This window comes from Ochotona princeps, chromosome 11, assembly GCF_030435755.1.
Source record: "Ochotona princeps isolate mOchPri1 chromosome 11, mOchPri1.hap1, whole genome shotgun sequence".
Taxonomy (NCBI): domain Eukaryota; kingdom Metazoa; phylum Chordata; class Mammalia; order Lagomorpha; family Ochotonidae; genus Ochotona; species Ochotona princeps.
The window spans coordinates 32,976,261-32,993,436 of record NC_080842.1 but is presented as its reverse complement, the minus strand read 5'-3'; the positions used below and the strand labels follow the sequence as shown (position 1 = coordinate 32,993,436).

The window sequence follows — 17,176 nt, the reverse complement described above, 5'->3', positions numbered from 1 at the left end:
TAGTAGATAACAAACAGCACCAAGGTCAAAACTGCTTGTGTGTCAAAAGTCACACACAAGGCAAAGTGGTTTGTGGAGGCACAACCCAAAAACCTTTCCAAGGAAAGGAATAAACTGCTTTTAGAAACAAAGATGAAAGATGATACAGAGAAGGGCAGAAAGAAAGACTATTCCCTATCCGACAACCTTTAAATTTCCAGGAGGCCTACCTGTTCTCCTACAGATGAGATGCAGTGACATTTGCCTCAATCCTTATGATAAATATTGTTTTGCTTGAAGTAGCTTAAATTGTTTGCTGTAATGTGTGCATAAGTCATTCTTGAATAACATAGAATTAATCTCTACTTTAACCAAAAGGCACTTGCTATCATGGAAGCTTCATATACTAGCCAGAAAAAGAGAATCCTGGGCAGGCTCCTCTAGTCTAATGCAGGAATTCACTGGCCAGGTGCTTTGTGTCTTTCTGTTTCAATTTATATTATCTCTCCTCTGTGATAATCAAGGACAATAAAGCATATATTTGTATAATGCAAAAATTTGTTTTATATAGTTTTGTAATCTCAAGCTTTTTGTTTTTTGAAAATAAGGAATCCTTACCTGTGTTATATAGCACATAATTTATAGAGATTTTTAAATGAATAAATAAAAACCCAAAAGGACACAAAAAAGAAAATTACTAACCTGTTAAGTTACTGACTTTTATTTAATATAAAAATCACTAGCCTCTTAAACTTACCTTCTTTTATTTAATATAGTTAGTGGGTAACATTTATTTTAACCAAAATATTGAAACTTTTGTTTTGGGAGGGACATGGTGAAGGAAAAACAACATTTAGACTATCTTTCTAAAGAATATGAATTTATTGAATTTGAAATATATCATTTATTAGGTAAGTATCTGAACTACCTAGAAGATAAATGTGCTAAGAATTATAGATTATTAAGTTTTTGATAAAGGAGACTCAGTATATTCAGCATTGGCTGCACTAATTATTTATGGCCTTATTTACTCTGAGGTTTTGGTTAGTATAAATTTTGCTCCTTTACTATGTAGGTGTAGGTAGTGAAAGCAATTAATTTTCAGTTTTTCTATTTATGAATGGGTTTAAGATCCTTTTGACGGTCTAGGAGCCAATCAAATATTTCTTTGATGGTTCTGCTAATTGCATCATGAGTGTTGTTTCTTTTATTGTGTTTACTTTGAGTTGAGTTAAAAGAATTAAGAGATAATAAAAGATGAAGAAGGTTAATAATGCAAACTAATTGAGCTATTCTTGTCAGACTTAATATGACAAGTTAACATGTAATATTTATACTAAAGCATGTTTTGTGCATGCCTTGTGTTACTTAAAGAGATAGTTTAAATTTAAGTAGCCAATTACTTCTCAACTTGGAAATTCTGTCTTAATGCCTAAAGGCTAGTATACACCATATTGCAACTTTGACAAGATGTTTGGAAAGCTTTGGAACTTTTCTTTTTCTAACACTTCTACATTTGCAGTAATATACTGTGGCTTTGAATGTAAATTTAAGAATTTATTCATGTTTGTGAGTAAGGGAAGGAAGTTGATGTTTGCTACTAATAAAATAAAACCAATACCAGTTTTGAATTCTAAATACTAATCTTGCAAATAGTTTCATGTGAGTCTTTGACTTGGATTTTTTCTTTTAGGAGGTAAATCTCATTTGGTTTTTGGCAGTAGGATCATTCATATTGAACCTTGGAAGTTTTCTTTGCACTTCTTTTTTGATATTGGTCAAGATGTTGTAAACCTGAAAACTCATGGCTTAGATTTGCTTAGCTAAATTGATATGTAGAATCAGTGATTAAGTGTTCAGGTGTTAATTTTCAGTGCTGGTTTAATAACTTAATTGTTCATAAGATTTGGTGTCTAACACACATGAAGTGTTTATAAAGCCGTTTCTTTCATTTCAAGACCAAAATACAAAGTCTGCCCTTGGTATTTGCAATTAATACAGTTTTGGGATTGATGAGATATTCTTAAACAGGTTTGTTGTGCCTTTTATACCATTACTGTGCTTTTAAAAGATTTTTCTTTAAGTGTTAAATTTAGTGACACCTCCTTTGTCACTAAATTTAGTCATTTCCTAAAAGATAATAAACCTATGAAAACTACACCATAAACTTCCTAAGATTGAAAGGGATCTAAATGATGGGATATTTTTGTTCAAACTCTAAATATATTTGATATTTATAACACTTTTTTGAATCATGTACCATTCATCCAAAAGACCTTTTCTTAAGCTTTTGTTTTGTTTTGTTTTGTTTTGTTTTAGATTTATTTATTTTTGTTGGAAAAGGAAATCAAAAGGCCACTCTGCAAAAGGCCACAACGCCAGGGTTGAGCTGATGCAAAACCAGCAGCCAGAAGCTTCTTCCACATGGGTACAGGGTCCTAAGGTTTTGGGCCATGCTTCACTGTTTTCTCTGGCCACATGCAGGGGGCTGGATGGGAAGTGGAGCAGCCAGGACACGAACTGATGCCCATATAGAATCCCAGTGCTTGCAAGGTGAGGATTTAGCCAGTTGAGCCATCATGTCAGACCCATCCAAAAGATCTTTAAATGCATGAGTTGCTCTTTGTCTTCTCTGGAGTCAGCTTGAACACGTAACTTTGTAGGTTCTTAGGATGATTCTGCAAAGGAATGAAGATGGCATAAAAACCTCTTGCACTCCTTGATGCCTTCAGTACCTCAGTGTAACCTATAAACATACTCCATCTCTAGAAACTGTAGTTTTGAAGGTAAATATCCTTTCAGTGTAGGATCAGGGGTTGGCCTTGCTTTGGTTAATCTGCTTAGACAATCTACACTTCAGAGCTATTCAGAGGATGACACAGATGAGATAGGAAATTGGAGTTACGCTTGGTTTATCCAGGCGAATATTCTAGTGAAGAAACTAAATCTGACATAAAATCCAGGGAAGTGTTCAAGATGTCATATGGGATTTAACAAAGAAAAAAAGTGAATATCACATTGTGACTTCTGTGAACATAATTTAAAACCTAAAATTAAAACATACCACTTGTTATGTAATCAAAAGATTAGCTGCTTTGAAGTTACTGTGTACAAGACTAATAACCCCCAACTGCTTCCTTTGCTTACTTTCAATTATATATTATTTGATAATCCTCTAATTAATAGGAAATAAAATCTAATTCTAGAATTCTGTAAAAATTTTTTTTTAAAGATTTTATTATTATTGGAAAGCCAGATATACAGAGAGGAGGAGAGACAGAGAGGAAGATCTTCCATCCGATGATTCACTCCCCAAGTGAGCCGCAACGGGCCGGTGTGCACCAATCCGATGCCGGGAACCAGGAACCTCTTCCAGGTCTTCCACGTGGGTGCAGGGTCCCAAAGCTTTGGGCCGTCCTCGACTGCTTTCCCAGGCCACAGGAAGGGAGCTGGATGGGAAGTGGAGCTGCCGGGATTAGAACCGGCGCCCATATGGGATCCTGGCGCGTTCAAGGCTAGGACTTTAGCCGCTAGGCCACGCCGCTGGGCCCTAGAATTATGTAAAATTACACTAGGTTCTTGGATCATATTTTAGTGACAGGAATCTTAAGTTGGGTTGTATTTAAGTTGTTAAAAATGGTGGTATATTTTATGTTCCCAAGATTCTTAGAACAAGGATAAGGCACTATTTTTTTCTAATATGAAAATCATGCGGCTTTCCCACGGCCGTGGTGCCCGCCTGACCCCAACCCTCAGCCCCAAGCCTGTTCCCGGTGTCGGCCACGACAGTCGGTGCTTTAGTGTAAAATCAGACCTCTTTGGAGACATTCAAGCAAAGGTTGAACAACCACTTTTCCAGAACAGAGAGGAAACTCATGCATCCAAAAAGGTGACTGATACACATACGAAAAGAGTATGGCTGGACAAATACCAGAATCTGATCCAATAATGCAGTTTAAGGAATTTCTTGAAACCTACAATAAACTTACAGAAACCTGATTTCACAACAAGAGACGTAAAGCCTGAAGAGACTACCTGTTCAGAACATTGTTTACATAAATATTAAAAATGACACGAAGAATGTCAGTGAGATTTCAGGAATATCATATTCAGCAGAATGAAGCACTGACAGCCAAGGCAGGACTGCTTGGCCAGCCCCGACAGACAAGTCCTGACGGATGGACTTTGAGTGAGAGATTGCCACCCAGGGGGTTCCCTTGCCAAGAGCCCCTGAGAGCAGTGGGTGCCATGAGAAACCATCTGCTGTGGCTGACCAACAAAGGGAACCACTGGAGAAACAAAAATTGCTGTTCATCAGAAGTAACTGAAATAGAAGGTCTTACTCTTGAATAAAAATGATAGAATACAACATTTTGTTGAGGCCTTACAATGCAGCAGTTTGGTCACTTGACTAGAAATATAAACCATCATTTGTTCAATTGTGGCTGTTAATTTTCAAGCAAAATATGTGTTCAATCATATAAAAGGTCTTAAAAAGTTTATTACCAAAAGTAAAAGAAGTGGAAATATCACTGAAAAAAAAAAAAGAAAATTGTTGTGAGCCTAATGCGATGTCCAGCTCCCTGCCTGCAGCCTGAGAAAGCAAGAGAGGACAGCCCAAAGCCTTGGGACCCTGCACCCGCGTGGGAGACCCAGAGGAACCTCTGGCTCCTGACTTCAGATTGGTTCAGCTCTGGCTGTTCTAGCTACCTGAGGTGTGAACCAGTGGATGGAAGAGCTTTCTCTTGGTTTCTCCTCTCTGTAAATCTGCCTTTCCAATAAAGAGAAAATAATTTTTTAAAGTTATTGTTTGATTGTCATGAAGAGAAATTAATCAAATGATCATAGTGCAACAGTGCAATAATGACTTAACATCAAATCTGCTCTTCTAGCTAGATTTCACTTGTATTATTTTTCTCCAGTTCCTGTTGTTTAAACAAGTTTTATACATATAAAAGTTGAGTTCTTTGCCCAAGTATGTAATGATACTTTTGAAAGAGACATGTGTTTCAGAGAAGGTGAAATGTTTAGTGCTTGTTTCCTGCAGTGAAGCAGAGGGAATTACATCATTTGAGGTTGTCAATATGTAGCTAGCAGAAATCCCATTCCATTGAATGCTAGATTCTCCCCACAAGCTCTGGAAAGCAGTTCTATCATTTCAGATCCATCATTGAGACGATACTGCTTTTTAAAACAAAGTGCTGCTGCTCTGCCTGATTGCTATATGTTACATTTTCAAAACTTATATTGCATTAAGCTTTAACAGGATTTCTTATAAAAAGTAATTTCATGTATATAAGGGGAAGAAAGATTGAGTGCATTTGATTAAAACCTGCACTAGACTTTTATGATAAAAGTTTTTTCTTGGGACTGGCATGTGATACAGCAGGTGTTCTGTATATAGACACTGATTTGTGTCCCAGCTTCTCTGTTTCCCATCCAGCTTCCTACCAAAGGCCTGGGAAGATCAGCAGAACATGGTCCAAGTGTTGAAACCCTTGCCACTCTCATGGGAGCTCTTTGTCAAAATCCTGGCTCCTGGCCTGAGGCTGTCCCAGGACAGTCTTGGCCATTGCTGCCATTTAGGGAGTGAACCAGTGGGTGGAAGATTAGTCTGTCTCTTTCTCTCTGCCAGTCTCCTCCTCCACACCCTTCCTCCTCATTGCCTTGTAACTCTTTCAAAATAAGGAAATCTTTTTAAAAAGTAATTCCCTTCTTAGCTTAATTTAACAATGGGGGAAAAGAACTTTCTCTTTCACAAATCTTATACGATAAAGGCATGATAAATTATTCTATTACTAATAATTAGAGATATTCCCTAATTGCTTTACTGCTGAGATTTTATGGTATTTATTGTTGCTAAAAATTAGGGGGAAATATCTTGCTACACTTAGTTGATTCTTACCTGGTATTTATTCAAACCACAATGGAAATATCTTTAGGGTAGGAGATGTGCTGTCTTCTACTTCTGTTGCAGCTCGCTAGCCTCATTTCACTCAGAGCCCAGACCCAAGCTGTGGTTTAGAGCAAGTGGAAGAAAGAAAATGTTTAGTGTACTTAGTGGGAGGAAAATGTGCCTTGGAGCCACATGGTTCTGAATTTCAGTACTGATCTACACGGTAGTGCTTGGGTGAATTGAGACATGTTACTTCATCACCCAGAGTGTCAGTTTCCTCAATAAAATTGAGGTTTTGCCACCCTGTCAGCATTGCCTCAAGGGGTAGGAAGAGCAGGAATTATTCATTCTGTTCCCCGTAAATCTTGTGAGGGTAGTGCAGCTGGTCTTACCGGATGTTTTGCAAGGAAAACACTGGGGAGAAGCACGTGCCTTAAACAGTGTGCACAGGGCAGCAGAGAGCTAACACAGCTCTGGGTGGACCTTATCAGAGTATTCTCCTGTGAGGAGCCCTATTAAAACACAAAAGTTTCTCATGGCTAGATGAGTTCTGTGACCAGTTAAGTTTCACAAGTTTAGTTTATTACACATGCCTCTATAAAGATTGACACACACTTGTGGAGACAGCTTGAAGAGATATATTTCACGTTCTTTAACCTAGAGTTCCACAGTTTTATTTTTTCAGACATTATTCCAACTTCAATGAAAGTTACACAAAACAAATGTGCAAATAATATATAATAACCATTATCTTCATCAATTTCCTCATAAGTATATTTATTAATCATTTGTTTTCTACCAGGCTAGGCAGTGTGTTCAGTTCCTTCCATACATTATTTCATTTCATCATTACGAGTCCTTTTAAGGTCAGGGGATATTTATACTTCCACCTTACAGCAAAATTTTATTTTTTAAAAAAATAATATTACTGGCGAGTACACACAAGAATCTGGTCTGGGATCATCTTAGAGAAAGTTTCTTTGGGGACCTCCGCAATCAAACTGCTGGACTCAGAACCTTAACCATGAAGAGAAGTGTAGGCAAGTGTCAGAGCCAAGCCTCCTCAGAGGCTCAGATTAAGCAGTGGTCAGTATAACCAGGTGGACATGGAGGATATGGCAGACCGTAGGAACCTTCAGAGGATACCTGGCACCAACAGAGGACAGAACAATCAACTATCCCAGCCATGTGTTGGCAGTGAGAATCTGGGCAAACGGAGACTCTAAGGTGGACTATGTCAACCAGTGGATTCTGCAGCAATTTCATCATGCTTGGAATTGCGAGGTTGGCAGCAATTCAGAACTGTTGAATTACCAAAACCACTTGAGCAGGACCCTCAGAGCATGCCCCCCATTGGGGACCTGGGATGGGTGGGAGGTTGGGTGGAGCTTCTGCCTTTCCCTCTCCCTTTACCCCAGATACAGAAACAACAACAACAAAAAAAAGCAGTAATGTGGAAACAATAGTCTTACCCACTTTCCTGTAGCCCTTGACCCTTTATGCCCTAATCATCTATGTAAAGAGTGTCAAAAATAAAGGGGAAAAATAGAAAAAATTATATGATAACTTATGCACAATTTGTTATTTCATTGAATAAAAGTTGAGAATTTGCTGTGTGCTACAAATGCTATCATGAAGCATTATGATGACTTCAGATGATGATGAATAATTTCAATGTAACAAATCAGTGTGACCCTTATGTATACTATGGATGTGGATTGAAAGCTTGTTTTAGACTAGGTGATCATAAAAAAAAGTTTCAAAAATATGCTAACACCTGCACTCTGAATCATGCCTTTCAAAAATCTTGAAGGGTAAAACCTTGTAGGCAGAGAGAAAAACAACATGGAAATTAGCATTCTTTGGAGTACAGTTTGGGAGGAAATATGCTATAATAAGAGCAAAGAGTGTACCACATAAGAGCAAGGAATATTTTCTACTCAAGTATTTCTAGACAATAAATCTTTATTGAGCATTAGGTGCTAGATGTTGTATGATACAGACATGGAGAACAGTTCAAAGGAGAATAGTTCAAAGGAGAAAGATGGCATTGAGAGGAGTGAGTGATAAGCTGTGCGGTAGAGTAACACAGCAATGGCATGGTAGAGCTCAGCTGCAGTGATAGGAATTTGGCACTGCGGTTACGATGCTGCTTGAGACACCTGCACTGCATGTTAGTGCCTAAGTTTCCGTCCTGGCCCCTCTGCTGATTCCAGGATCCTGCTTGTGTGTTTTCTGGGAGGCAGCAGGTAGCTGAGTTCTTGCCACCCACCTGGAAGACCTGGATTGATTAAGTTCCCAGCACCTTTCCCCTACCGACCACTGGAGCTACAGTTAGAGTCGTCGTTGCTCTGCTTCGAAACCAGCTCTCGGCTAAGACACCTGGGAAAGTAATGAAAATTAGTCCAAGTATTTGGGCCGCTGTGACCCATGCGGGAGACCCAGTTGGAGCTCTTAGCTCCTGGCTGTGGTCTGGCCCAGCCATAGGGACCATTTGAGGAGTGAGCCAATAATGGGGAAGACCTCGTTCTCTCTGTGTCTCCCTCGTTTTCTGGATTTCAAATAAAACTAAAAAAAAAAAAAAGTTATTGCCTCCTGGCTTCTGCCCAGTCCATCCCTGGCTAACATGGGCATTAAGCAGGTCTTTTTCACCCTTCCTATACGTTTGTGTCTTTTTAGTAAGTCCTTGTGATTCATTAATAGGTCATCCATAAGAGACATCTTGATTGTAAGAACCTGATGCTGTAAATGTCCCTTTCAACACTGTTTTTCTACATCTCATGGGCATTGATTTCTTGTTCTTAATGTCATTTCTTCAGTGCTACATGAGTCATGCGGTAGCATCAATTTCTACACGAAGTTGTTTTTTCTGTCACTTTAGTAACGCATTGATCATTCTGTAGCATATTGTCTAACTTCGAGTTGATGTAAATTTTCCAGTTTTCTCCCTGTTGTGGATTGTGTTTTCTGACTCTGTATTTAAGGGGATGGATAATACAAGTGTAGTAGAGATTGACATGTCCAGATGTGGAGGCATAATGCAATATGTCTCTCTGCATTCCGCACAAAGATGGACTCCCAGTGAAACTTTGGAATATATCCTGACAGTAGGATGCTGAACTCTCTGATGTAGTCCGTGCCTACAATGTTAGGAAGCAGTTCACTAGCTGAATGATGGACTAATGACTGTTCAAAAGAACTGTCTATTGTAATACAAAAGGAGAAATCAATATTGAGGGGAAGGGAAGTTAGGGAGAGGAACACGAAACCCCAGTGCCTCTGGAACTGTATCATAAAATGATGAATAAATAAATAACATTTGAAACAATAGCAACAAGAAAAAGCAATGAACCAGTGATCCACTTGCTCATTCTCTGTCCAAAAAAGAGGAAGAGGGTAAATACTATATCCCAGATCTGGCACTTAATTACTTTATAGCCATGGTCAAATTCTTTACCTCTGTGTGTGAGTATTAGCATGCCTGCTTTAGTAGAGTGCTGGTGTATGCAGAGCTGTGTGACAGTGAATGTCTGGAACCTAAAGACCACTTACTAAAATAGATAAGCTTGTGGCAGTGAAATCCTTGTTATGGCCGTCATCACTGCAATCATCCATCTGACACATGACCCAGCCCAGATGCCTAGACTTCCTTCACCTCCTCCTCATGGGAACCAGGTTTGCCCATGAGAGTCCTGTACTTGTTCACTCATCATGTAAGCATGATCCTTACTCTGTATAGAAGAGATTAAAACTTGCTTCGTCTGTTTTCTACCCAAATTTGCTTTGTTTAATCCCTCTCCCCAGTTTCTGAAGGATGTCTTCTGCTTTGGTGCATGGGTGAATGTGTAGAGGCAGTAAAGGTGAGGGTAGGATGTAATGCTCAATCTGCAGTGAGTCACTCTTCAAAAAGAAAGATTGATTGATTTATTTATTTTAAAGAATTACAGACACAGGAAGACAGAGAGACACAGTCTGTCGCTGGCTCACTCCACGGACAGCTGCTATGGCTGGTGCTGGGCTGGGCCATACCCTGAAGCCTGGAGCCAGGAGGAGCCCAGCCACTTAGGCTGCCTTCTGCTGCTTTCTCAGATGCATTACCAGGGAGCTGGATTGGAAATAGAGCAGCCAGGATATTCATATTTGTATAGGATGCCCATGTTGCATGCACTGGTTTCATCTGCTCTGCCACCATGACCAGCCCCAATGAACCTCAAAAGACTAAGTTAGATGAAAACCACACTTCTACACCAATAATGGATTATTTTAAGTGACCCTGCAGCACCTACAGTCTCACCATTTTCCTTCTGAATCAACAAAAGTTAAAACTTATCTGTGATAATGAATATGCTGTTGGTTTCTAATTCTTAGAATATTGGCAACCCATGTATAGAACAGAAGTTTTATTTGCTACAAAAGTTCATTACATTGGGCCCAGCGGCGTGGCCGAGTGGCTAAAGTCCTCACCTTGAATGCCCCGGGATCCCATATGGGCGCCGGTTCTAATCCCCGCAGCTCCACTTCCCATCCAGCTCCCTGCTTGTGGCCTGGGAAAGCAGTTGAGGACGGCCCAATGCATTGGGACCCTGCACCTGCGTGGGAGACCCAGAAGAGGTTCCAGGTTCCCAGCTTCAGATCGGCACGCACCAGCCGTTGCGGCTCACTTGGAGAGTGAATCATCGGATGGAAGCTCTGCCTCTCTGTCTCTCCTCCTCTCTGTATGTCCGACTTTGTAATAAAAATAAATAAATCTTTAAAAAAAAGGAAAAAAAAAGTTCATTACATGAAAAGTCCATTCTCTAATCATTTCAGGTGAGATTTTTTCTAAAACTAAAGAAATTATTAAAATTCTATTTGTGCATGCAAGGAGTTATCTAGCTAAGCAATTATCTGACTTCTGTAGCAGCCTTTTGGAATTAAGGTAATTGCATTCTATCGGAAGTCAGTCACTTTTTGCCGCGTAACAATTTTATGCCAAGGGAATGAGAATATCAGGTCTTTCTGTTCCAGAGAACCACATTTCCCTTTGTTTAAGGCAGAAAATAAGTTACTCAGATTAATTGGTTTGGAACTATTATCGGTTATTTGTAAATGTTCTGTGTATTGCCATGTCTTTGAAACTACCTCATTCTCAGATACTGCTTTCCAAAATCAACAGTACTCTACTTTTTACAAGAAGGAAAAAAGAGTATCACATTTGACATTTCATTTTATTCTGTTGAAGCTTAATTAGCACACTAATACCAGGAAACCGACAGCCTCCTGTGTGTGATATTAGGATTGCATGTGCAAGACCATGTTTGTTATTCTAGTTAGTTGAGTAGCACATGTTCTCCACAGCTTGCTAGTAGCAGTCATCCTCTTTGTTTATGCCTCTGTAGTCTTTAGACTATGTTACGGAGTAGGAGGGGAATTTGTTCTCAAAGAATGTTTTAGCAAATACATCCTGCAGGATGTAGTTATTTCCTTTTCTCTTTTAGTACAAAATTTCTGTAATCCAGAAATTCTATATGGTAGATTGTGTTATCTGTTGCTTTTCCTTTCAATGAGACAAAAGTAATATTCTCAATGAGAAGCAGATTAGGGTAACATTTCTCAAATACCACATTTGAACCTTAAACTAGAGATGTTACAGAAAAGCTCAAGAGAAAGGAAAGACTATTTATGGAATAGCTACTGTAGACTAGGTATTATAGCAGGTGGTTTCATATATTAATTCTTAGAGTAAGTAAACCTTGTGACATTATCCATAGTAAATTTTTAGGATTAATTATGTTTCCTAATGATTTAGCAATTTTTGTTTTTTACTTTGCTTTAATATCTGAAATTCAAAACCAACTTTTACCTACCTTTCACACTTGCTGAGGACCTTTTAGAATGAATTTTGTATTTATTTTTACTCCCTTTTTCTTTTCTGCTTAGTATTTTTTTTTAAAGATTTATTCATTTTATTACAGCCAGATATACACAGAGGAGGAGAGACAGAGAGGAAGATCTTCCATCCGATGATTCACTCCCCAAGTGAGTGCAACGGGCCGGTACGCGCCGATCTGAAGCCGGGAACCTGGAACCTCTGCCGGGTCTCCCACGCGGGCGCAGGGTCCCAATGCATTGGGCCTTCCTCAACTGCTTTCCCAGGCCACAAGCAGGGAGCTGGATGGGAAGTGGAGCTGCCGGGATTAGAACCGGCGCCCATATGGGATCCCGGGGCTTTCAAGGCGAGGACTTTAGCCGCTAGGCCACGCTGCCGGGCCCTCTGCTTAGTATTTTAAATATCCTGTGTTTCTTGGGTAAGTCATTTCATACCTTTTTCAGTATGTGCCATTTAACAATGAGAAAGAGATCCAAGAAATGAGTCTTTAAGTGATCTCGGCATTGTGTGAATATCGGAGTATATGTATATAAACCTGGTATAAGCCAGTCATTCAATAGGATCACTTAGTGCAATCAAGAGCCAGGATGAACACATGATGCTTGAGGCTACTACTGGCATAACATGGCATAGAAACCACAGTGAAGTTTTATAAGCAGGAGTATGCCCCACAGGAGTACGGAACCTTTTTTCTACCAAGGGCCATTTGGATATTTATAATGTCATTTATAGGCCAAATAAAATTATCATCCTAAAAATTAGCCTTCTATAGATTTATTGAATTTGAAGTTCCACCTGTGATTCTTTGGCAGGGAATCAAAACGTAAGTGATTTTTGTAAGTCTTATGTGGTCCACAGGCCAGACATTTCCCCACCTCTGCTAAAATGGCTATAAAAAGTATAGTATAGTAAATATAACAGCCAGTAACATAGTCATTTATTACAATTATCAAGTGTTGTGTACTTATATAATTTTATGTGCTATGCTTTTGTACATCTGTGTTGGTTGGTGGGTTTGTATAACCTAGCATTACCACAAACAGTGCTTTGGGATCTTACTCTGATGGTTACGAAGTCACTGAGTTATAATAATCTCTCATCTTCATTATAATCTTACAGAAGCACCATCTTATATGTGATCTATTGTCGACCAAAATGTTGTTATGTAGCACATGCCTGTGATTTAATGAATCAATTAAGTACAAACTTGGCTAATGTGGCACAGTAGAAAACAGAAGAGGTAAATATTAGTATACACACAAATATGATGTATTGAGAACAATGTTCTCAAAGCACCTTACTTCCTTATGAAGGCAAAATAAAAAGAAAAGAGTTTAGGTATCTTAACACTGCTCACAGGGTGGGTCTGGTGTTGTAACCAAGTAGCTGGAAGTCCTCCCCCTATATGCACTGGGATCCCAAATGGGTGCCGGTTCATGTCCCAGCTACACCACTTCCATCCAACTCCCTGCTTGTGGCCTGGGAAAACAGTGGCGGACAACCCAAAGCCTTGGGACTCTGCACCCACATGAGAGACCTGGGAGAAGCTCTTGGCTCCTGATCAGCTCACCTCAGTCACTGTAGCTGCTTGGGGAATGAACCAGTGGATGGAAGATCTTTCTCTCTGTATCTCCTTCTCTCTGTATGTCTGCTTTTCCAATATAAACAAATCTTTAAAAATATACATTTCTGGGCCCGGCGGCATGGCCTAGCGGCTAAAATCCTCACCTTGAACGCCCCAGGATCCCATATGGGCGCCGGTTCTAATCCCAGAAGCTCCGCTTCCTATCCAGCTCCCTGCTTGTGGCCTAAGAAAGCAGTAGAGGACGGCCCAGAGCCTTGGGACCCTGCACCCGTGTGGGAGACCCAGAAGAGGTTCCTGGTCCTGGTTCCCGTTGCGCTCACTTGGGGAGTGAAACATCAGATGGAAGATCTTCCTCTCTGTCTCTCCTCCTCTCTGTGTATCTGACTTCGTAATAAAATAAATAAATCTTTTTAAAAATATATACATTTCTAAAAAAGAAAAAGTGCTCACAGGGGTCTGGCATTGAGGGCTAACAGATAAAGCTGCTGCCTGTGACACCAGCATCTTAATTGGGCTTTTATTTGTGTCCTGGCTATCTCACTTTCAAGTCAGCTCTGTGCTAGATTGAATGGCCTGAGAAAAACAGCAGAAGATGGCCCAAGTCCCTGGGCGCCTGCTACCCACAAGGGAGACTTTGAAGAAACTCGTAGCTTCCATCTGGCACAGCCTTAGCCATTGGGAAAGTGAACCAGCATATCAAAGACGGGTATGCATTTTCTCTCTCTCCCCATAACTCTGACTTTCAAGTAAATAAATAAATCTTTGAAAACTAAACAAGTTCACAGCTATTGTTATGACTAGAATATAATATATTTTGAGCAAGGAGAACTGGGTTGTGTGTTGTTCCCAGATTAAACCAAGCCAGTAAGTCATTTTCAGTCTATAGGATTGAATTCAACATTATGTTAACATTAATGAAAATGCCAACTCTCATTTAGAACAGATGGTTAACAGGTGGTATCACAGAAAGTATTTTAGGAAAAAGCCCCCTTTTGATTGGTTGCTGATTGTGTCCCATAGCCTTTCTTATTAATTGATCTCAGTAGTGCTTTAGCCTGATTATTTAGACTTCAAAAATACTGTTTTATTAACCCTATATAGTGATCTTCCTTAGCAGGATAATCTCTGACAGTCTTATTTTAAGCGAATGCCTCGGTGTCATACTTGGAAATGTCATATTTGGAAAATCTTTCAAAGGAAAACAGCAAATCTTTGTGAGTTGTTTAGTAAATAGGAAGTCTAGATTGGTTTAAGGCATCTGTGCTGGTCTAAAAAGTTCATAATGTGTTTTCTTGTGAGTATTAGTGATATTTGATAGCAATCTTGATATTGCAGAAAACAAAATGTTTCTGTTTTTGTTGAAGAGTAATTGGTATATCTGTATTTCTGAAAACTGAGAAGCAAATAGTTAAGTGTTCTTTCTGGTTCATCTCCAGTCTGACATGTAGCAAGGTGAGAATTCTCAGAAAGGGAAGTGTAGGTTACTGGGTCCAGCTCTTCACCAAACATTTTGGAAATCAGAAAGCATTACTACTGAACCAGCTGACTTTTGGAATTTAGTGGACACAGGGAGAAGGGAACGTGGAGTGCATTGCTTTTGTAGAACTGCTTTGGCCACAGAGCTGAGAAATCAAGGAAGTTGGAGAAGGTGAATTTGTCTTTCTTGTTTGGGTCATGCTGCTGCCTTTTCCTGAAGGACCTTCTTCATTATTTTCTGCATGTGAACCTTTTGTTTGATTAATCTGTTCCATATCTACATCAGTACCAAAATTTTTTAAAAGGTTTTTTTTTTTAACTTGAAAGATTTACAGAGAGAGAGAGAGTCAGAGTGGGAGAGAGTTTCCACCCACTAGATCTCTCCCTAAAACGAGCTGGACCAGATCAAAGTCAGGAACCTGGAACTCCATTCTGGTCTCTTATGTAAGCTGAATGGGCCCAAGAACTTGTACCATTTCGCCCTGCTTGCCCAGGCGCATTAGCAGGAGCTGAATTTGGAAGCGGAGGAGTTGAAACTCCAGCTTGCTCATGTGATTGCCAGTGTTGCAGACAGTGGCATAACTGGCCCTGGGTGTAAAACTTAATTGTGATTTCACAGTTCTTTTAAGTATTGAGAGGACAAATCTCCACCTCCTCATTATTGTTTTTCAAAATATTGTTAGCTGATGTTATGTTCTTCCCTAGACAGGAAGAAAAGTTGTGCACAGCATACTTTGAATGAAGTTGCCTGCGTCTGCGCATCTCCATCCTCTGTAAGGATTTTTTTTTCCAGTTAAACAGTAGGAGTAAACTTCTGTATTATACCAGTTCCTATTCTACTTCAGTTTTGTTCTAACTTGCTTCTAGGTCTTGGATTGAAAAACGCAGTACATGCCAATAACTCTAGCCCTCTCTGATCTGTGAACATACACCTTTACCGGCATTTGTGTGTAGTTCCTTGGAATCGAAAGGAAAACGCTTAGCCAAATTTCACTCTCAACACTGCAGGCATGCTTGCATTACCTGGCACCTGCCAGCACTTTCCAGTCACCCAATCTGATCTGCCTATCTCTGGCAATCTCACCCAGTCTCCATCATGGGCTCCCTGAAAAATGTGCAGCTGCTTTGAAGCCCTTTCTTTGAGCTCCCTCTTTCTCACCCCATTTGCCAACCCATTTTTGGCTTTCCTTTCTACAGTATCAGCATAAAACCTTCCTAACCTCAGCTGCCTCTGTGCTTAGCAGAGTTAGGCACCTAGCAATCCATAAAATACTGATTTAATTATGCTGACGTAGAAACATTACAGCACAAACATGACTGTTTCCTGCCAGTAGAATGAGTACTTGTTTCCTGGCAGGAAGGGTGCCAAGAAACCTATGCCTCACAGTGTCTGTGGGCCTGGAGCCTGTGTTGAAGGCAGATAGGATTTCAGTTGTTGGAAATTTGACTTCACTTAAACACATAACACTTCACATAAATACAGCTAAATGATAAGTGGACACCTTTGCACAAATCTGTATCAGAAGCCAAAGGAAGCAGAAAATCACTTTTACATCCCCCCCTTTTTTTTCTCTTTCACATTCACTAGGTTAGTCCCATCCTTCTTGAACACAAGAATTAAAATATTGAAGGCTGATGTTGTAGCACAGTAAGTTAAGTTGCCGCTGCACTTGCAGCATCCATACTGAAGCACAGGTCAAGGCCTGGCTGCTTTGCTTCTTATCCATTTCTTGCAAATGTTCCTGAGAAATGAGAGGACGGGCCAAGTACCTGGGTTCCTACCATACACACGTGAGTCCTGGGTGGGGTTCTAGTCTCCTGGAATTCACCTGACCCAGCCCTGCCATCTGCAGCCATTTGAGAAGTGAACCAGTAATGGAAATCTCTATCTCTCCTTCTCTGTCATTCTGCCTTTCAAATAAATAAAATGTTGAAATGTTAAAAAATTTTCTATAGAATATACTTCACTGAAATTCTAATGATATCCAATAAAAAATTAATACATTAAAATTAACACATTATTAGATTGTTTTTCTAAATTTTGTAATAATCAAGGTTAAAGTGGTTTTAAAAATTATATATGTGCATATATATTAGATATAAGTTTGTCAATATAGAGTCAATTAAAACTTCACATTCATTTTTATTTTAAATCTTGTGTATATTTTACACTTACGGCACGTTTCAATTGGGACTAGCCACATTTGAAATATTTATTGTTAGATGACTTTTCAAATTCTGGGCCCTTTTATTGCAAATAACAGCATTTAAGAGTTATTATCTAGGGGTTTGTGCAGAATCAGCTGGAAGCTCATATGATGTGTTCTTGTCTTTACCCCCACAGACTACTAAAGTAACAGTACTCTGCATG

General features: G+C 39.5%; 1 protein-coding gene and 1 pseudogene across 2 annotated transcripts in view; both read left to right on the top strand.

The window, feature by feature from the left end:
• GALNT7 (polypeptide N-acetylgalactosaminyltransferase 7) overlaps positions 1–17,176 on the top strand; it is a 141,031-nt gene that overhangs the window by 24,778 nt on the left and 99,077 nt on the right. The gene's annotated exons all lie outside the window — the stretch shown is intronic.
• Positions 3,785–4,513, top strand: LOC131481386 (mitochondrial import inner membrane translocase subunit Tim9-like; annotated as a pseudogene).